The following is a 22,408-nucleotide window of genomic DNA, read 5'->3' as shown; positions in this document are numbered from 1 at the left end:
TGTTTCTCACCTGCAAGGACCCTTCCTCCCAGATAACAGCTATGTCCTGCTTTCTCAGTCATACTTCTGACCCCAGCATCAATTGGAGTGACACTGAAGTGTTATAGGAAACACTAAAGTGAGTGTTGTTGAGTAGGGAAAATGACATTCATTTGCAGAGGATACGATTTCTTTAAGTGGATTTACCTCCTGATATTGTCTGTCAGATTTTCAAGTTACCATTTGCAAATTCTTCAAATGATACTTTTGAAGCATAAATTCTAGTGCTGAGATTATTACCATTATGAAAGGATTAAACAAGATCTTTGGTTTACATCAGTTTGGCTGGCCTGATTGTTCTCTAAGCCCTCTCCCCTGCACAATGGTCTAGAAGGAAATTATGAAATTCTGACATTAAAAATTAAAAAAAATCCTATCATATTTAATTTGAATTAGAGGTGAGAGAATGGGGACTACTGCACATTGTGCCCCATGCTTGCAGTGTCACAAGAATCGTGTCACTTTTCAAAGTAGAATTATTTGGCTTTAAAGTGCCAGCCATAATTAGACCTTTCTTTTTAAAAGAAATTCCCCACTGTGTAGGCAGGATCAGCTGCTTTCTTTGTGTGAATTCTGAGAGTGCAGAGCCACTTTCCCTTGCTCTGATTTCTTTTGAAAAGACCTATTTCTTTAGACCAAATCCATCCATTTCCATTGTATATGTAGTACAAGACATAATTACTTCGTAAGAGCTGGAAACTCAGAAAGGCTTTTGCCTAAGGATCATTGTCATTTGTAAAAAGTGTGTTGCTATGATCTGTTAGACGAGCAAATAGGAATATTGTTATGCAATTTAAAAAACAACTGCGTGAACCTAATCCTGCATTATGGTAGTGCTCATGAGTTCCAAATTAAACCAGTAAACACAGTTTGATCTTTTCCTTTTTTACTTTCAAAAGGCACAAATATGTTTAAAAGGTTTCTCTCTGTCAGTTTTCAGTGGCAGAGGATAATCTCATGCAGTTGAGGTAAAAGGCATTTTCTATTTGTTGATTTGAATTAGCAAGAATAGAAAGCGAATATGATAGAAATAACAGTGAGGGTCTTGAAAGAAGAGGAAAAAAAAAAGGAAAAGCCATAGGGTGGTCTGAGGGAGTAGAGGCATAGGGGAGAACATAGGCACAGCAATGAGAAGAATATTGAGGAAGGAACCCGAGCACTGGAATATAATTAGACTGAGAGAAGAGAGAAGAAAGAATGAGAGCCTTTGAGTGGTCTGAACAGATAGAAAAGCACTCCAATATTTGGAAAAAGGGACAGAAAAGGAAATGCAAATCAAAGTACGAAGGCTGTAAATCAGGAAGGTGGTGGGGACATGGGGACATCCCATAGAGAGCAAAGTGTCTCATTGGAGGAAGGGACCTGAGTGGAAAGGCTGCAGAGGTGAGAGCCCAGGAGCCAGAGGAAGAACGATGGGAGCTGAGGAAAAGCCGAGGGATGGCTACATAGACTCAGCAAGAACCAATGTCAGACCTTCCACATTTCTTTCTGCAGCTTTGTGAATGAGAGAAGCAGAAGATACCGTCTGTGCCTGAAACAAGGCTTTAACATTACTTTATAGAGTGCTCTCACAAGCAAGCTTTGAAAAAAAGTTTCGGAATGCAACAACAATAGGCTGAGGTGTAAAACAGGCTGGAAACTGCTAGTCTGCTCTGATAATCAAGGGGGATGTTTCACAGCTTGTGCTTATTATCTGCAGAAGGATGGAAAGGGAGAATGTTAATTAAATGGTTGGAGATGTGAAGGTGTTAGGAGTGAGTTGGAGGTTTCACAGTATGATCAGAAAAAAAGAGACAGAACAGCCATCACAAAAAAAAAAAGCTTAAAAATTAGGACACATTTTAGTAAGAATAAATCCTGGTGCTCACTTCTCAGGTAGGTATAATGAGCTACTGTTCAAGAGAGACCAGAACTAGAGATTTAGACACTGGGTCAGTTTTCTTCTCTCCTTGATGTTCTCAAGCAGTTTTTTTTAAGCACAACATATTTATCATCCATTGACTTGACTCGAGGTCACAATCTTCTCCTTCCAGTACTACAGCTAGAAGGTCTGAAGGCCAGTTTCAGCTATTATTCTTGCAAAAAATCAGTTCCCGGAAAACATGGTAATGAATCATTAGCAGTCCCAGAAGAAGCAGGGTCAGAATTGCAAATCATCACTAACCCTATCCTTAAGAAAATTTTAATAGTTTTGTGGGTTTTTTCTTTTGTAAGTCTGATAGCTTGATTTAATTATGCAGTTTTTCTTAGAAGTCCAGTTACCATTTTCAAGTCTTTTTTTCTATGTTAAAGGTCAATTGCAGTAATGATTAGAAGGTACCTCAATCTCCTAAGAGAGATCAGCATTGCCCTTCTAATACCTACTTTTTTTACTGACCTGGGTTGGAAAAATGTTCTTGCCTGGTACCAGCTTCATTTATAATGATGGGCTTTACTCTTCAAGCATAAGATTTCTCTTTAGACACTTCTCTGTCCACTGCAAATTTCTGTGCCCAGAAACCCTGGGAAGCATTGCAGATTCCCCCTAAGTCAGCTCATTCACCAGGATTTCACATCTTGCTGCCAAAATAAGGCCTACTGGGATTAAAAACATAGCCACTGTCCTCTTTCAGTCCTGATAAAGTTTTATATGCCAACCTGAATGAGGATCCAGGTTGGAAAGACAGAGTCTGTCCTGATAGGTTAGATATTTGTATTAAAGAACAAAATCCAATAATTTTAAATGGACAAAAAAAAATCAAACCATTCTGCACATACCAAGTCCACGTAAAGCACATCTCTGCAGTATTTTTTTCCATAGTGTGTAAACCATTGTTTGGAACTGTAACATGTAACCCTTTAAACATGAATCTTAATTGCTGTATGCTGTGCCCAGAGGGAACTATCTTTGGTCCATCCACTGCTTGTTGCTTGCCTTTAGTCTGCAAACTCTCTACGTTTTATCTCATGCTTCTGAACACTTTCCTGGTTGCCACTCAAGTACAGAAGTACTTCAGAAGTTAATATTTCCCTAGCAGTTGGTTATTCTAAGAGATCAACAACACGCACCAAAAAAAAATCCACAACAACAAAAGCATAAAAACCAACCCAACCCCGCAGCAAACATTCCAGCCCTAATTAAATCCATAGTTGTCTGGGGTTTCGTGCTAGCTTTTTTCGTTTGCCTCAGGAGCAAATGGAAAGTATGAGTGATCCATTATTCTCAATTGATAGACCAGCTCTTACGTATCCTTATTTTCTGCATGAATTAAGCCAAGAAACACTTTAAAAAAAAAGAAAAAGAAAAGAAAACAGAGTTATTTCCTTCCTACACAGAAGTCCACAAAACCACTGATTTAAATACTGTTCATGGAGGTATTAGATGAGATTTTTTTTCCTTCCGTGTTGGTAGTTCTAATTAAGTTTTAGATTAACTTAAAATACATGCATTGATGTATACACTCAGAAACAAAGTTCATTAGGAAAAGTGCTAGTAAGGATACTTCAAATCATCTGTTTCTTTGTTTTAAAAAGCCTTTTCACACTGTGTTCCTCTTAACAACTGCTCAAGAGGAGTTTCTTTAAAAAGCACAAGCAATAGAAGAACGTGGATGAGCTCCCACGTGTCTATTGCATATTCCTCATGTGGGGGATTTCCAACTTACAAAGAGCAGTACAAAAAGCACCACTGGGTACAGATGTGTGCATATTAAATCCAAATTCTGGATGACTATTTAAAGCCCTTTATTTCCACTGGGTTTTTACCAAACAAAAAGCAGTTGACAACTGTGGACAATAAGCCCTGAGCATTTTTGTCAAATTGCCTCTTTAGTGGATGTATTAAGAAATCAGAAGCACAAGAAAAATTTAAATTGCTTCAGGCTTTTGTGTTGAAACTTCTTTAACCAGAGGCCTTATCTGACCTTCACAATGCATGCATCGTTCATTAGCCTGATAATCAGAAGACATACTGTCAGGTTTGTTTTAGGACAAAGAAGCAATAAGAAGAATTAAGAGAACATAATCCATTAAGATCCATCCCTTATTAGAGCCCTCATCTACACAGGTAACATTTAACAGCTTCTGCTATGACTCATTCCAGTATTTTCACAAGCGTACAAAAAGATGTTCTCTGTGCATCTTTGTTTTAGCATCAGTATTATATTACTTTTTTTCCTTCTTATTGTTCTTTATTTTCTCACAGCCCATTATCTTTATTAATTAAAGTAATTTATTGATATAATGTAAGAAGTAAGCTGATAATCAATGAATATACAGATGTTATAATTAAGAAATATACAGGAAAGTTAAGCTAAGATTATTGCAACAGGTAGATAATAAATGGAAAATGCTTACCAATATCATAGACTCACAGTATTCTCCACAAGGAGTGATCTCTAGGAAGAGATCCTTCCTCAGTGGCAGTCAGCTCTTAAATGGATTTAGGAGAGGTGTAGTCAAGCTCCACCCCTTCTGGTAGCACAGGTGAATTGCCTTCACCTATGCTCCTGTGGCTGACGCATTGCTTGCTCAGGTGATCAATCAGAGGTTCAGGCCGTGATTCAGCAGTTCCCATATAAGCATCAGCCAAACTACAAGTTACAATTTAAGTCAGTACATGAAATGCATGTGATTGAAAAATCTGTAGTGAATAAACCCTTTTGTATTTATTCTTTGGGAGTTCACTTGTCATTCACAGGAGTCACAAATGGCTCCTGGACTAGAAGCAATAGTTGAAACAAAACATATTGAAGAAAATTAATAGATGGAAGAAAAGAACTTCACTAAATCATTCAATCATTTGTTAGGGAGGGAACCTGGGCTTTTCAGCTCCTGCAGAAACAAAAGAAAAGTCTCCTAATTTGGATACTGATCTCCAGATTATGGTTGGCCAAGAATTTAGAAATCATTTCTCCCCATATGAATGAGAGTTGAAGCAGTGAAGAGATGTTGATTCTTAGTCCTCCCTTCATTATCAGAGGGCATTTTGAACCAAGTTTCTTTACTGTTAGAGATGACAGAGGGGAAGTTCACAGTCAGCCTTGAGAAAGATGGATAACACTGTGCAAAGTATTACTATAATTTGTATAATATTGTGTTATATGTATGTTATATAGGATAATCAGTCTAAAGAACATACATTGGTTCTCACCATACAAAGGAATGAATATATGGAAAACATTTTTTTTCTTTTTTTTTCTGCAAGTGGGTGTGAGCAAAAGACCAGAACAGACAGACAAGACACTACAGTACAATGTCTCATTGCTATATGGCCATAAGAACTAAGACTAGAACATTTCACAGGCATTTAAGAACACAAGAAGTAAGGCAAGGCTTACTCAATTCAGACATAAAGATCTGGGTTACTCAACCAGACTAAGTGGAGAGGGTTGCATACTTTAACCTGTCTGAATGAAGGAATCTCACTGTGTTGAATGAAATTCTTCCTGATAGTTTCTGTTTTTTTCCTATTGTCTCTACAGAGTTACTGAGCAACCAGATCAGAAATGGACTTGTAGAAGCAGATATCAAATGCTGGTGAGATGAATCCCAGCTCTTCTGGAGCTACTGCTACACAGTTGATATCTGTAGGTGAGGGTGGGGAGTAACACTGATGGCTCACTTAATGCAGTGTATCTTTGAGTGCTGTTAAAAACATCAGCCTTATAATTACTGGAGTTTAAAGACACACCATAAAGCTTTTAGAAAAACTACAAACCAAGAAAGAGATGTTATTGCAGTTTTTTCTTCTTCAGCATCATTCCTAAGAATCTGTAGTTGTTGAGGTCTTTATCATTTGAGTTTTCAGGCTATGGATAGTTCCAGTCTGAAAAGGACATAGACGTATGAGAGGTATATTCAGAGCTGTGGAATGGCCACAGTGCAAGGAATAAATAAACGAGCTTCTAAACTGAAAAAACTTTTCACAAAAAAAGGATATGAAATCAGGAGAGGCATGTAGGTAAATAGGAAATTACTTCTAACTATTATTCTCAGTTGCAATAATGACCCCTAATTCCTGAAGCAGGAGATGACAGATTCAGAATGTACAAGGAATACGTTTGGCTTCTTTCCTTCATAATATGACTAGGCCACAAAACTATGAATGGCTAAATAGCAAAAAGCAATGCAAAAAAACCCCTAAAAGGCCTTTAAGCTGCATGGAAAAACCTCTCTGGGTCAACAAATTCCAAAACTGCGGTATGCTGAAAGGCAGGAAAGCACACTACAAATACCTGCACGCTAAGCTTGCACCTGTTCCCATAATCTTTTCTTGGCATATGCTGTCAATAGCAACTGGCATCCAGGTGCTGAGCTAAATGAGTAATTGGAAGCATTCTCATGTTCTTACTGTGTGCCTAGTGTGGCATTTTATTTACAATCTGGTACCTATAATGTATAAATCAGGATTTAGATACCTTCTAATCTGAATTTGGCAAGTAATGTATGCAAGCATATACAATGAAGCACACACAAATTTACAAAGACAAAGCTCAAATCTCTAGTTAAAGAGCCTGATGAAGTGAAGAGCTTCAGCCCCACAAGGGCATCAAGCACTTCCACCATCCCCTTCCCTATGCACTCCTCATTCCTTTAAAATTGATTTATGGCCTTAGAAGGATCACAGAGACTGAAGAGTTAAAGTATTTTCTGAGCCATTACGGGAGCTTCACAGTAAATCACATTCACCAAGACAAAACATTTAATGTCAGGATTTATTAACTTGGATCTCCCTATAAGTGATGCACAAATCATCCAGAGTCGGGAGCTCTTGAAGCAGGTCTCCTGTGGGCAGTTGTCAATAACACGCTATTTTACTGAGAACCCACAAAAGCATCTCAGTTCAAGTATGTTTAAAGTTAATCAAAGTTGAAATTTTAAAATAGAAAGAAGCATCCAGCTCCTCATCGAGGCCACATGAGAACGGCAATGCAGGCAGCTCACTGAGCTCTGCACTGGAGTAGGAGAACAAGAACATCAGCAGCATCACTCTATCATTCCTGAGGCAGCTTCAAACCCAGCAGTGACTGAAGCTGGGAAGAAAGACATCCAGCATTCCTCTCTATCGGAGTGACTGCCATTCACACACTGCCCTGGAAGGGATGGGATAGTCTGTGTTCAAAAGTGGTGTCCTCTCTTGGAGGAAGGTGGGCAGAGATTTCAGATTTCAGATGTAGACATCTTCAAAGAAACTTCAGCTCTGCTGAGAAAGACTAACATCATCAATGTGTTATTCAGTTTCTTGCAGCTGTATCCTTCTTAGGAACTAGTCTCAGTTTTACTTCATTCTGTGCCCATAACAAGAAAAAATTCTAGTTATAAAATGGTTTGGTGGTTACCTGTACTGCGGCTTCTCTCAGCCTGTTGGCAGCTACAGGAGCATGTAACACTGTCCCCTGTGATACAGTCCTAATGTTTGTAGAGATGTATTCTTCCAGAAAATCATTTTTACAATTATTTAAAACATAATTCGTAGCTATGGTGAGATGTTTTGGTGAGAACCACCCCAGTGCAGGTGTGATGGTGTAGATGAATGACTACAAACTGCCTTATCTAGTGATTTAGAAACATCGTGCATCAGGACATGCTCCTGTGAGGGCTCAGCAGTGCTAAATACAGTGCCTGAGTGTGGGTCACCCTGAACACGAGCAGAGATGCCCTGTGATGTGTTTTGGGCTGTCCTAGGCTAACTCCACAGCTTGGTGATGGAATCGGGAATCAGGGCTCGTTAAGTACTCTTGGTAGGGGATGTGGGGCTGACACAGCTTTTCTGATGCCTCTGTGCTTTTTAAGATTACAGAATCAAAAAATAGCATAATAGAGATCATGAAAACGATTACAGAAATGTTAATCTTCTTCCTCTTCACCAAAGCTGCAATCATATAAAGTGCCATCCATCCAGATTAAAATCAGAAAAGCTATGCTTTTAAAATGATATAACATCCTAAGTTTTTACTGCGTGAAATCAGTTCCTTCTGTTAGGGAAAGAACTCCTCTGAGTTCTGCTTTCTTCTGGGAGGGCTCCCAGCACAGCAGCTGATTTCTTCATCTGTTTTGCACTGGTTGGAATCTTGGTAAAAACAGCAAACCGATCAGATTCCCCTTATTAGGCATTTTACACTGTATGTCTCTTGCTAGTCTGTGAGATTGCTTCTTGCTTTTCTTGTGTCCATAAGGAAAAAAGTGGAAAACAAAATGAGATGAAGGGAAGTTGGGATTTTTATGGAGAAACCTATCCAAAGTTTTTATTAAAATTAGAATTAAAGAATTGTGTTGTCATTATGTGACAGAGGCACTATCCAAATATTGATTCACAAATTAAATGACTGAACCGTTTACAGCAACCTTACCATGGGTCCAAGATGCTGAATTCCTCATGCAAGGTGCTGCACAGACAGCTCATGATTGCAGAGATTTCCTGGCAACCCCTCTCATTCTTCCAGCCCATCACCTCACTTCCAGTTACTCAAATGCTCTCTTAACATCACTCCAGCACCCTGCTATGGTTGTGGTACAGCACTGTGTGTGCCTCTGGGCTATCACAGTAGAAAAGACCCCATCTAACAGAAACCAGATGTGCCAGTGCCAGTCCACAGTTGTAACTCAAATAAGTTTATCTGAAAATTCCTGCAGTGCTGAGAAGTGCTTCCTGTGCTACACCAGAAAGAACCTTCTCACTTTCAGTGCCCACAGATTCCTAGAAACTGATATCTGGTCTGCTGAGATGAGCAATCACATGAAATTGCTCTGATAATTAAGTCGTACAGCAACTACTAAGCATGATCTTCTGCCCAGCATAGAATTTGAGAGTTTGTATATATGCTAAGTTATTTATTAGAGGTATGATCTTCATTCTACACAATGAATGTTTAAAAGCATCCACTTTCTTTAGTCCTGGAGAAAGGTTTTTGTGGATCAGACAGTAATTAATATTCAGTGCCTTTTAAGGGGTTTTCCATGTAGGTAATTTGGATTATTTTACTTTAAAAGAACATATTTTTCGACCTTTTCTAAGCCAAAGACCTCCCTGTGCGACCAGAGGAAGCCTTTCTGACTGCAGTGGCACAGTGGAAATTTCCTACTGGGGCTGATCCTTAGTGCCCAGACTGGGTTACAGCCCTTGGGAAGGCTGCAGCAGAGGCAGTGGGCATAGCTTCTATACTTACAGCACATCTGGGAGGTTCTGAATTTTCTGTTTTTCATTCCTTTGTGATGCTATCAGAATAGCAGGTAAACCCTGTCTCTTCTATTCATTGGAAAAAAAAAAAAATCCACAATAAATAATCATAAACTCTATACAAACTTGCATCAGTTTTTTGTTTTAACTCATAAAGGAAGATAAATCTTTATGGCCGGAGTTATTTCTGAATAGCCAACAGACGAAAATAGAATGCAAGAAAACCACAATCTGCTTTTTTATTAATGATATATGTTTTTTGTCATTCTCTCTTCCCTTTTGTTCTTTTTCTGAATGGGAAATTTTCAGCAGAATGGAAATCAAATGTAAAAGAAAATATAGAAATGCAGCATGAAGAAAAAAATCTTTCACAAATATTTAGAATGGTGTTTATTTTATGCCTTTATCTCTTGATAAAAATAGTCCCCAAAATTGAGTGCATGTGGAAAAAATGCAAACTGTGCTCTGTATCTTCAAAATACAGTTGTATTAATGCTATGTACAAAGTCACCGCAGCACACTGAAAATAAGGAAAAGAGAAGAAAAAATAAAAGGATTTCCAGGTGTAGCAGGAAGAAAGAGCATGAGACTATGACAGAGTAAATGCTGTCACTGTCACATCAGGTTTTATCAGGTACAGTCATTGTGCCACAACATGCCCAACAAGTGCCATTTTATGGTTGCCCTCTGATGCCATTTTTACTATTTTAGACAATTTATCACTTTAACAGATGCCAGGTTAGAATAGAATCACAGAACATCCCAAGTTTGGAAGGAACCCACATTGAGTCCAACCCTCAGGTCCACACAGCACCACTCAAACCCAAAACCTGTGTCTGAGTGGTGTAAAACACACTCCTGCTGCTCTGGGCAGCCCATTCCATGCCCACCACCCTCTGGGGCACAGCCTTTCCCTCACCCCTAGCTGACACTCCCCTGACAGCTCTGTGCCATTCCCTCATGCTCTATCAATTGCCCAGCTCTCTAGTTCAACTAGATCTCTCTTACCACCCTCAATGAAGTCAACATCTCCTCCCAATTTAGTATCATAAAAAAAAATATTCTCTAGATGCTTTGTCAAGGCCTCTATCTAAAGGCAAGCAACAGTTGTTTTCAGTCAGCCATGTTTCAGAATGTGGGGGATATAGGCTGTAGTGACAGCAGTGGCTGTCTGTCCCTCCTGTAAGCAGGCAATAGCCATATTTTTCTCTCGGGTTAACATAATTCTGAATACAGTCCTCAGAAATGAAAAGAACAAACTCCAATGCAATTTACAGAATAAATCCATCTGTGAAGTGGGGGTGCCTGATTGGGGTGTGCTCCCCCTGAGCATCCTACCTGCCATTATGAGATCAGTGACTGCTGACATACAGGAGACATTTTCAGAGAGAAAAGAAAATGCTTTTCAAAATACTGGTTACGTTCTGTTTAGTTCCTTCGGTGTTCTTTTTTTGGCCTTTCTTTTTTTCCTTTGCTGCCTTTCCATGGAAACATAACACAGCCTATTGTTTTGTTTAATTTTTGTCATTTGCTTTTCTTCTATTGACCTCTAATATGTGTCTGATTCTATTTTTTTCAGAGAAGTTAATGATTCAGGAAGAGGAAAGACATTTTCAGGGCGACTTGAGTATAAATGATAAACTATAAGTCACATTTGTTTGCACATGGATAGTATTTGTGGTTTCACACTGTTCCAAAGCAGGGGCTGTGCTTCCAAGAACCAGCTGGGCAGTTGTCTGTTATTTATCAGTGACCCAAGCAGATGATTTCAGGATGATTAACAGGGCTGTCAAGACACACTTACATGCAGGCCAAAGCAATCCCGCTTCTTGTGAAATACTTTGAGTTGTTAGAAATAAATAAATATACAAACAAGACTAGAAATGCCCATCCACTAACCTTGTTGCTAAATGTCTTTTAAACTCCGGCAGTATTTTGTCTGTAATTAAGGCCCAGATGAACTTCCCCACCCTTCCCATTCTACGTGGTTTGCAAGCAGCTGCAATCTCAACCTGTCCTCAAAACACAGCGAGGTGATTACCCTAATAGTTATTGCCTTCTCAAAGTGAGAAGGAATCTGTAGAGATAATAGTGCCTTCCAAGGAATACAAAGCAACTTAACTTCAGCATCCCAATAGGATTCATCCAAACAGTAGCTTAAACTTCCAAATATTCCAGGCTTTTCCTCCTTCATCTGAAAGTTAGGGTAGCGGATCCCCAAGGTAGGTATGATGCTACCAGGGAAGTGCCTTCTCTCCAGGGTCCTCCTCTTTAATCTGTGGAAGTGAATGGCCCAATCCCATGCTTGCTTGGAAATGCAAATTCATCCTAAAACCCACTGAGCTGTGTGCTTTCTTTCTGCTCATGCTTAACAAATCTGAATTGCAGCTCTGTAGCATGTTGGGGAAGTTATCTGTGGTCTATTTATGAACATTTTATGATTAAAGGATAGAAAATGATTATTTTTATTTCAATCAGTTGAACTGCTCGCATTGCACTGTGGTCACAAAGTCCATGACCTGAGAATGTTTGCCAAGTTCCATGACACGTCTTTCAGTACAACCAAATCATATGCAAGCCGAACTTGTGTTACTTCGTTTTCCTTTTCTGGGCTGTGGGAAGCTAAAAGAGAATCTGTGAGTGTTATTACAATCATTACATTTACTTGTTTCATATCGCTAACTCCAGGCATCACCCTTGCAGAGTCAGTAAATATCCTTTAAATCCTTTTCTATTCTTTCCAAGCTGCTTTTAATGCCATACTTGCTGTTTACATATGTGATTAAATCATGTACATGTTTTAGAGAGGATTCAATCTAACATTACGCAGAGAAGCATTCTCAAATACATTTAAGTTGGTAAAGTTAGAGTGGAAAACTGATTACTCTAAAGCAACTAAATTGCTTTTCTATCAGTTTCTTCATGGCTTGATGTCTTCATGGTCTGTGAGTAATGCAAGTAGAATCTGAAGGGAGAATGCTAAAGAAAAAAGACTTAATTTTACTAAAAGACGAACTGGCCAAGGTCAGCCACCTGTCTCTGTAGTAGTGGGATTCTGTCAGGTGGAACGTGCTTTCTTTTTACAGTGCTTTTTGTCTTTGAATATCTCATACGCACTCATCAACCCAAAATAGAGAAAGAAAGGCCTGCTTTTATCAATGAAGAAAATCCTTTTAATTCTTCGTTACTTTTGAAATCTATTTTTTTTTTCAGTAAAGTATTTAATCTAGTTTTAGATAAACAAACAAACAAAAAAAAGCATTCCGTAATCTCCCCTTTCTTTACTTAAATATAGCTGTACCTTAAAAAATGTAGGGAACGATACTTCCTTTTGCTTCCGTGATGCCTCCAGATGGAGGACTATTTTGATTCCATTTTCATAAGAACAAGGCACCTAACCAGACTTGCAGCTTTTTTTTTTTCTTTTCCTTGCTCTGTTTTCCAGATGCTATATTCCACCCTGGCAGTATGGCCATTTCCTGTCAGGCAAACACAGCAAAAAGAGGAAAACAAATGCAAAATTTCCTACTGAGTGATTCAATTCACCTGGTATAACAGTTGAAACAATAAAAGCAGTCTACTATTAACAAAGTCCTGTGCACAATATTTAAACTAAAATGTGTGCTCCAAAGCCCTGTCTCCTTGGAAAGGTAAATGAAAACTTCCCAGAAAAAAAAAATAAATAAATAATTGGTTTTCCTGCCTAGAGGGCACTAAATGCCAAAAAAATGCCACCTCCACCAATGACAACAAAATCAAGAAACCTACCACTGCTCAGTTAAAATTGTAATTATTTCAGTGTCTACTGTCTACTGTTAATGAAGTGTTCTGCTTCCCAGGGTTCTGTCACCCATGGCTAGATTATGGTAAACTTTCATTCTTTTAGAGAATTGATTGCATCCTCTGTTTTCCATTTGCTGGAAAATTTCCGAGGGAAAAAAAAAAAAAAAAAAAAAGCAGGTAAGTTGTGATATTGAGCTCATAAAAATCAAAGTTCTGAATCAGGTCACACTGAATATTGCAGGGAGGTTGGAACTAGAAGATCTTTGAGGTCTCTTCCAACACAAGCCATTCTGTAACTCTGCGATGATTCTATGATTGTTTCTTCTTTAATTACTGATTCATATTAAAAACAAACCAGCAAACAAAGAAAACTTGTTAATAAGCACTTTTTTTTGTTAAGTGCTGTAAGTTCAGACAGTGATATGTTATGACTGCCTGTCTAAAAGATTGAAAATAAGGTGACTCATTCCCTTTATCCCCTATAAATGCTCTCAACTAGCCATTCTCAGAGGTTTAGGTCAGCTCACAGTCACCTTGTAACCACTGGACTAACTAGTTTCCTACGGGTACATGCATGGCAAAAATCTGCATTGTATTTCTTGGATTCACACCTTTTCCCACTTAGGTTTTGTAACATGAATTGTTGTAAACATTCCTCAAGAGGCCTCAAGAGAGATATCCAGACAGCAAGAGGGAAGCCAAGCAAAGATGCATCTATTTTGAAGCATTCTGATGTAAACTGAGCCATGTTCTTCTGGCCCTGAAGATTTGTTGCAATAGTGGATGTGTTTCTTGAGTCCTGAGGATTTTAAAGCTATTCTGGATTAAGCCTGATCCTCTTGATTTTCACACACAGGACCTACTCTTAAGCACTGGAGCCAGTGTGTGCCAGTGAGTGGGAGCTCCAGAAGGTTCAGATGCCCTGAGCAGGCACCATGCAGGGCTGAAGAGAGAATGGGTCTGTGGTCTGTGACTCCAGGTCAGCAGAGCTGCAATTTCTGTGCCTATTGACACAAAATATATCTTCATTATCTTGATCCTGTGCTTTTTAAGGACAGAAAAGAGAATGCTAGCATTGCAGAATAGTTTTCCTTATGACACTGAGAATTGGAGTAAGCTAACTCCCTAGAGACAGGTTATTTTGTAGTTGGAATGTATCTCTTCCTGATCCCAGTTTTGCAGATGATGTTGTTTTCTGTTTGTTTGTTTTAACAGATGATTTGTTTGTTTCATCTTTCTACTTTTTACATCTGTGATTACAGATAGACCTCTGGATTCTTCTAGAAAAAAGATTAGTGTCATGGAGAGACTGCTAGATCTCTGTTTTTGTGCATTTAATTTAATGTGATACAATCTTAATACATTAGTAAATCTAAAAACATTTCATATATATAATGAAATAACTTCTTATTTCTGTGGCACATACATAAATGTGGAAATATTTTATATATGCCAGAATCATTTTGCAATAGGCAGAGGGAAGAGCGGGATTGGACCTGTATAATTTGAATTAACCTTGAAAATGCTCTATGATGCATCAAAAGTGAGTTCAGTCCTTAGTTAGCCTAAATGTCCTAGTGGAGACACTAGGACATACATTTGATAATGAACTCACATATCAGTTGAGTTTATGTAAAGTGATAATGAACCCACATATCAGTTGGGTTTATGTAAAGCACTTTAAGTCTGGGCTGCTGTGCACCAATAAAAAAGACTCAGCTGAGTAGAAGAGTCCATAAGCTGGAGCTTAAGGAACTACCCTGGAAATGATTTTGTTGCATTCCAACTTTTTGCGATTCAGAACAGATTGCATTGAAATGAAATTCAGGATGGGGCTCAGCCGTAATGAATGAGAATTGTTGCTGTCTGGTGACTGTTCATCTTGCAGATAGTTGTAATTAGCTCTATTGTCCCCCGATTAGCAATTGCTGGCCTCCTGCCACTCGACTTCATAATGATAATATTAAAGAACTGAAATCACATGTAGCATGCTACAACCTCAGAGGTGCCACTACGTGCTCTGTTCAGAGGCTAATTACATATGTGTTCATAAAAAGAAACACTCACATTAAATGCAGGAAGAGTATAGATAAGGACAGTTGAATGAATGCAACATAACTGAAACTTGCCACCTTCTACATACAATTTGTATTCTTGTAGTTTCAGCCTCTGTTTTTGTATGCTGAGAAGGTTTCCTGAGCTTGGTTGGATCTGTGGTTGGAGACTTAATAATCATCACTGAATTTTGTGCCAATTTTTCTTTGTTCCTTGCTTCAGTGATAGTATATCCCTCAAAGAAGCTTAGATGCAGTACCTGTGCCCACGCATTCCTACTTGAGACTCCAAGAAACTACCTAACTCCTGAGTCCTTTTGGTCCTTGAGGTTGTCCTCAAGTTTTGTCCAGTGAAGTCCTCACATACAAAAGCGTCTCTGCCACTGGTGAGATAAATGGACTTGCAGGTCTTTCCCTGCCTAATTTTGAGGTAGTTGACACATAGCATCTAAGCATCTAGGCTTCTGTAGATAGCTCTCTACCTGAAATTAACATGGGCTTTTTTCTTATCTGAAGAAACAAGCTGTTACTTGTTTAAAACAGAGCTAGACCTCAAGTTCAAATTCAAATTTCTTCAATCTCCTGGACTTGGATTTTGAAAAAGGCTTGCAGTGCCAATACACAGGAGTAGAAACTAATTGCCAAGCAGCATTTGTGAAGAAGGTTAGAAGAGTGTAAGTTATGTTTTAACGTCATGACAGATGTCCTCAAGTTACTGCTGCACTGTGTGGTGCTCCCCAGTACTTCGATGTAGTCACTTGCAGTTACACACTGCTCAACTCAGAGCTGAGCTAATTTCTCTGGGTTCAAACTCAGCATGTGGGGAACCTGGATTTCAATGCCAGTACATGAACAATGTTATAAAAAAAAACGATAAGAAGAAAATAACTGTGTGGGATAGAAATTACACAGCTTCAGGAAAAGAAACATCAATCTCGGCCTTTCTTTCTGAGCTACTACATTCCAATGGTGGGCTTCCATTTCAAATAACTGCAATTGAATTCCCCTTTTGAAAATTATTATTCCTCCATTCATATCAGAACAAAATTAATCTTTCCATCCTTGAACATCATGCACATTTCTACACCTCTTGTAGGACCGTTAAAACACATATTCACATTATTGGACATACCCACTTATGTTGGTATTAGATTTGAGAACATAAAGCTTGTATTTGTGATGAAACAAAACAAAACAAAACAAAACACGTAGAACCATAGAGTTACAGAATGATTTACGTTGGAAAGGACCTTAAAGTCCATCCGGTTCCATTCCCATCCATGGACAGGGACATCTCCTATCAGATCAGGTTGGCCACGGCCCCCGTCCAACGTGATAGAGTCCCTCTCCAGCTTTCCAGTAGGGCACCTTTAAGTACTGGAAGACCACTATCAGATCTCCTCAGAGCCTTCTCTTCTTTAGGCTGAACAACATCAATTCTCTCATAGGTCAGGTTCTCCAGCCCCCTGGGCATCTTTTGGACACTCTCCACATCCAGGCTATCACTACTTACCTTGGCTTCAAGAGCTCAGAAAGATAAGCATTTTTTTGAGGAAAAGTCCAAACAAGTTAAATTTGGGAAACGACCTATAAGATCATCCAGTCCAACAGTCTTCTCATTACCACTGGTACCACAAGCATTAAACCATATCTCGCAGCTCTTTATCCAGACACCTCTTGAACATTGCCAGGGACGGCGACTCCAGCACCTCCCTGGGCAGGCTATTCCAGTGCCTGAACACACTCTGAGAGAAAAAGACAGCAAAACTCAGCAGTTGTAAACCTATGTCACAGCAACAACATTTAATGGTCCTATTCTCATGATAGGAACATTTTATTTCTCTCGCTTCTGAATCCGTTTAAGTGTTTCAAAAGGAGTTCCTCTTTGTGAGTTCTCTCCCAGGAAGAAATATGCTTATTTTGGTTCTACGTTTGTCTGTCTTACATTTGCTGCCTTAATGTGTTTTGATTTCTTTGAAGAGGAGCTTTATTTAATTTCTTCTTTATAGCAGTTTTCATGTTATAATGACTTCAGTTTATCATCTGTGCTTCATTTGTGGAAAGGAACAGGCTTCCTCATGGCTTTAAATTCATCTTGTTTTGAGTAAGACTTGTGATAAAATGGAAGTAATGAGGTTGAAAGCAGTATTACACCTGTATAGACACACTGCAGAACCAAAGGAAAAATAAAAAAATACCATCTACTTGGTCATCAGAGCTTTCTGAACAGGACAGGAGGAGAAATAAGCCATAAGCCAGAGTTAGCAAGCCATAGTGCATTTGAAGTAGACTCAGGAAGGAGTGAAGCGCAGTGTGTCTCTTGTGCCAGTAGTACAGATACATCTTTTTAGTCTCTTTTTTGATTGTTTGAAGCAACGCTTTGAACAGTTGAAGCTAGCTAAGCAACAGATACTTTGCTTTGTTTTGTTTTTAATCATTCTATTCACTTTTAATTAGCCCAATCTAGTAGCCATGTTCTGCAATTGTTCACCACTCAAGCAGCAACTTAATGTTCCTAAATGAGGACTTTATATTTTTCAGAACTAATTGCTGTCTGGAATTTTCTTCACAAGAGGGAACTGGAGCCCCAGCTTCCCCAGGTAAGGCTGAATGACAGCTTTTGCACAGCTTTTGCTGAATAACTCTGAGTCTGCAGTTACAGTTACTCTGTGTTACAAAGGCCATTTGTATGCTTTAGAAACACTTTAAGAGCATCAGTTTCTACCTTTGTTTTGCTTCAGTGTACTATGCACTAAAAGCTTTATTACCACAAGGGAAATTACATTAGAAAATCCACTTGCAGTATTATCCCTGTACCTCCAAGGTAGCTGGATAATATTCACAGCAAATTTTTGTTGTTATTGGATTTGGTTAATCAGGAATGTAAAACAAGGCCAAGTAAAAATAATTAAATAAACATGTGGGGTTTCCTTGCATTCCCTTGTGCCTTACAGCCACCTTAAGTGCCCTTTCCCTCAGTGCCTGTTGACTTAAGACAAATCATTTATACTTTTGAACACTGATGATTTAACAATCTCTTCTGTCCTGCAAGGGCTTTCCTGCTGAGGAAGGAAATAAATACGAATAAATAAATCTTTGCATAATGTAGATACCTCCTGAACATGTTGGTTAAAATCTTCCTGTTTGATGAATCTTTCCAGTACAGAAATTCTCTGCAATCTCACATTTGCTGAGATGGAGGAGCAGATGTGGTATACTTGAACATACATACTGTGACTTTGGTGTTGTAGGAGCTGTACAAAAAACAGAACAATAAAAAAGTCAAAGCGAACTCAGAATCTAACCAGGGGAAGAGCCAGAAGATCAATAAAAGTGATATAAATTATGGTCAGCAAGTAAGAGAACAGGGAAATTACCAAAGTAACCAATGGACTGTTGAATCATAGCAGAAAAGGAAAGTTTAGAAAGGAGACTGAAGATAAAGCAGGCAGTTTTACACTTCTACAGGCAGCCACTTGATAGAGGCTGCTTCCAAACATGAACACAATCTGGAAAGAAATCACAAAGCTGTTCTTTGAAAGTCTGGCTAAGTATAGGCTAGAAACATCCTCCCAAAAAAGACTGAAGATGGCTTCAGGGGCAAATCTGAGGGGGAAAAAAAAGATATTATTGACTGGGAAATTCCCCAAAGGCCTTTCTCAGATATGATAGAAAGGAGGAACCTCAGAGAGATAGAAAGAGAGTAGTGGCGTGGGTGAATAACAGACTTAATTATCCATGCAAATATATATAACTAATACATAGGCCTAAGAAAAGCATGCCCTATGAATGAGATGTGAACCTGATAACAGTTTGAGCTGAGTGAATGAATCAGAAATGGTGTATTTAAAGATGCCAGGCAGAAAGATACTTGCAGGCAGCAAGAATTAGACTGATTGCTCAAGATTGTGATGGTCAGGTTATGTTCTTGTGTAATCAAATGCTTGATACTTCTGCCCAGAAGAAATGAGCAGATAATATTACTTTTAAATTAGCCATGTTGAGCCAAAGCATCTACAAAGTGTTACAGATAGACTAGGAATTTAGTTTGGACAAGATCAGGATTTATCTCACCTACATTTATAAAGCTACAATATAGATACTACTCTTCATAATAAATGAATAAAAAAGGACATTTAGGACATGATTCAGGTGTCTTGTCTTAGAGCTGCTCTTCAGAAGTAGGATGAGTTGAACCCTACAGTTCTTTGAATATTATTGGTTTGGTTTTCAGACAACACAGTGCTTGTGTTTGTGGATTCAGAAATATCTGCATTGATAGATTCAAAATCCATCTACAGGGAAAAAACACAGGGAAGAAGTCAGGCACAGGAGTGGAAGAAGAATTAGTGCCTGTAGATGACATTTACTTGGATAAGATATAAACAGAAAAGACAGAGCTGTAGAGGATTCCCATACGGGGATTGAAAAGGACAAAGACTTATATAAGAACTTACTGAATGAACAGTTGAAGAGGTAGGAGGGTTTATTTACTGAAGTCAGTAATTAGAGAATAGAGACTAACACAGGAAAAACCGATAAGATGTGATGAGCATACAGAGAGAAGCATTTCAGAATTCATCAGTTTTCTCTTGGAATATACAGATGAGATTTTTTTGTCAGAAGTAGAGGTAAGAATACAGAAGAGTTTGAGGAAAGGATCAAGTTTCTGAGCAAATTCTTTATTTTTTTCCAGAACATAATCTCCATACCTGTAAATTGGGACCATAGCAAATACTGCATCCTAAATCATCTTGCAGAGCATGGAGATACTCTTCCTGGAGGCGACAGACAGCAGGAGCCAGAGTGACTCTTGGTCCTTAGCAGAACTTTCTAATTCATTTTGCTTCTCATTGCATGCCCCAGCTGCTCTGTTACAATGAACCAATGTATTCTGTTTTCTCCAAGGCTACATTTTGTAGCATGCAATGCTTCTCAGTGAAGTATAATATGGCAAGACAAAATCTGATTCACTCACTTTATGCCATAGCTCATGTACGGTGCACATGAGCAATTGTTTCCATGAAGGCAGTACTCACTTTGTTTCTTTTCCATCCTGCCTCTCCCGTGTCTTCAATCTCTGTATTTAGGGCAGCAGTCTAAAAGGGAAAAATTGCTTAACTGTTCATTGGATGCAGTTAAAAACCCCTGAAAAGGATGAGCTGGATGGTATAACAGATACAGCGGGAATAAACCTGGTTAGAGCAAATTTTTGCCCACATATTACTGTTCTGTAATGTAGACGTCAGAGGCAATGAGGAAAGATTTTCCAGTGGGAAAAACTAAGCTGTTCAGCTTGAAACAAGCAGAGCAGATTAGGAATCAGGGCTCTCTTCTTCTCAGCATAATAACTGCTAAACTGAAATGAAGTTTTACTGCAATGACAACTGCTGATTCAAGTGCATATCCCACCACTAATTTCTGAATTTCTTGAAGTGGGAGACGTTGATTGTTTTGTTCCATTTTTAACATGCAGCCCCAGGATTTCTTAACAGTGTCACTTTTCTCACTGAGATGATTAAACCTTTCAGTTGCAGTCTGATCCAGGTACTTAAGCAAAGCATTCTTTTTGCATTACAGGAAGAAAGAGAAATCCAGAGCAAAATTATAGGTATGCCTCAACTTTGGGAAAACTCAGATTTTAAGCAGAAGTATGATGTTGATTCTTCTCTGCTAAAAATATCACGTAGTTGGCTGCAAGACTGCTTGGCAGAGGACTTGTGGGGGTCTTCAAGTCTGAGTCTGCTTCAGGTGTTTATTGCTGCCTGGTACCTCTGTGCAAATATATGGAGGGGACTTGGATTTTAGGCTAAAAGAGTTGGACAGAATTCACTAACAGTAATTACTCATTTAAGCATCTCCACTGAAACTTCAAAAAATGATTTAAAAGACTGCTACCACTTCAGGGGTTATATTTGCAGTGTATTTTAATTCCAACAAGGTTTGTGAGCATCTTAAAATAGAAATCCTTGTTTTCCTTCTTTAGTTCAACAGTGAACTAAACTTTGGTTGGATTACTGGTGGTAACATAGGCAATGATAAGAGAGTTTTCAGTCAACATTAAGGCCCAGAGTTTTAGATTTTCTCCTAAAATGGACTACTCAGGATACAAATACTTTCATGTTTTTTTAAAGTCATTGAGAACAATAATATTTTTTGAAATGAAACCTGTTTCTTCCATGCTTCATGCACGTAACTCAGAGTATCACACAAGTGCATGAGAACTACAGGCTGACTTGCACCAATTTGTGCTCTAAGATGAGGGCATAATTTGCTTTGAAAGCCAAAATGCGTTTATTTTTAGACTCGTGACTGCTCATGCCATAAAGGAAGCTAATTTCAAAATGTTTTCCTAATTACAAAGGAACAGAGTATTTTGCTGCATTACAATAGCACTTTTCTCTGAAATCTTTGTGTACTGTATTATACAACACTGAATCATTTATAATTCTACAAAAAATGTCTAACTCCACTGAACACAGGCTGAGGGTTTGGAATGCTAATATTTAGCACAGATGGCTTTTTCTTCTAATACCTTGTAGTTCATTTACATTAATATGCCTTTGTGGGATTATAAATACGTTATTACAAATGCATTCTGTTATCATCCTTGCAATAATGTGTGCACATGAAGATATCATCACAGTAAACTGCACTTTGTGATTTCTGCTATAAATAAGTCTCCTTTTTTTACTTCCTTTTGTTTGCTCTCCACCTTCAATCTGCTTTGCATTTTTGTAAGTTGGTTGCAGTGGTCCTCGGGTTTTTATCTGCTTTTTTCAGTGCTGAAGTGGCATATTTGGGAGAACAGCTGACTGCGTGCTGTATGTGCATAGTACAGTTAACACAAACTAGCCCATTGGCTGTTGCTGTTCATCTCCTCTTTGCACTAAAATAAAAAGTCTGGCTGAATTAGCTGACCACAGAATGACTTTGATCTGCTGTTATGGTGTGCCTATCAGAAATGAAAGACAGTAGTAGGATTTCCAGATGCTGTGTACTTTCTTTAGAGACAGAGTAGTTTTAATGACACCTTGCATGGCATGGCTGGAACCCTGCTGAAAATATTGCATGCAAATCTGTGTACTGGTCTGCATGAAAAAAAATGCAAACAACCAATAGGGGAAAAAAAAAAGTCTTTTAGGAAGACTTTAGGATTTGCCCTTTAGGAAGACAACATTCCATTGCTTTTCTCTCATCCATTAGGCTAGTCATGTCATCACAAAAGCTTATCAAATTGATCAAACATGACTTAATCAAGATTTAAATATTGATTTAATAATAATAATAATAATAATAATTGTATATTTGATACATTTCAAGATATGTTTCATACTAAGACAGGAATCCTTAAACTGTGAATTGAGACTGCTAT

The 22,408-nt window shown here is 38.5% G+C and overlaps 1 long non-coding RNA gene across 3 annotated transcripts; it reads right to left on the bottom strand.

Moving 5' to 3' along the window:
• Nucleotides 1-12,396: 12,396 nt before the first annotated feature.
• On the bottom strand, nt 12,397-22,408 carry LOC146544071 (uncharacterized). 3 transcript variants are annotated; one of them, XR_014884149.1, is made up of 3 exons: nt 18,147-22,408; nt 16,547-16,778; nt 12,397-12,675 (listed from the first exon to the last, which is right to left on the bottom strand). It is a non-coding gene; the product is annotated as an uncharacterized LOC146544071 (long non-coding RNA). The 3 variants fall into 3 exon arrangements; XR_014884148.1 differs by having other exon boundaries at nt 12,397-16,778; nt 18,147-18,287; nt 19,746-22,408; XR_014884147.1 differs by having other exon boundaries at nt 12,397-16,778.

The sequence above is a fragment of the Meleagris gallopavo genome, chromosome 6 (genome assembly GCF_905368555.1).
Source record: "Meleagris gallopavo chromosome 6, MGAL_WU_HG_1.1, whole genome shotgun sequence".
Taxonomy (NCBI): domain Eukaryota; kingdom Metazoa; phylum Chordata; class Aves; order Galliformes; family Phasianidae; genus Meleagris; species Meleagris gallopavo.
Note: the sequence above shows the minus strand (reverse complement) of the source record. Positions and strands in the feature narration are given on the sequence as shown.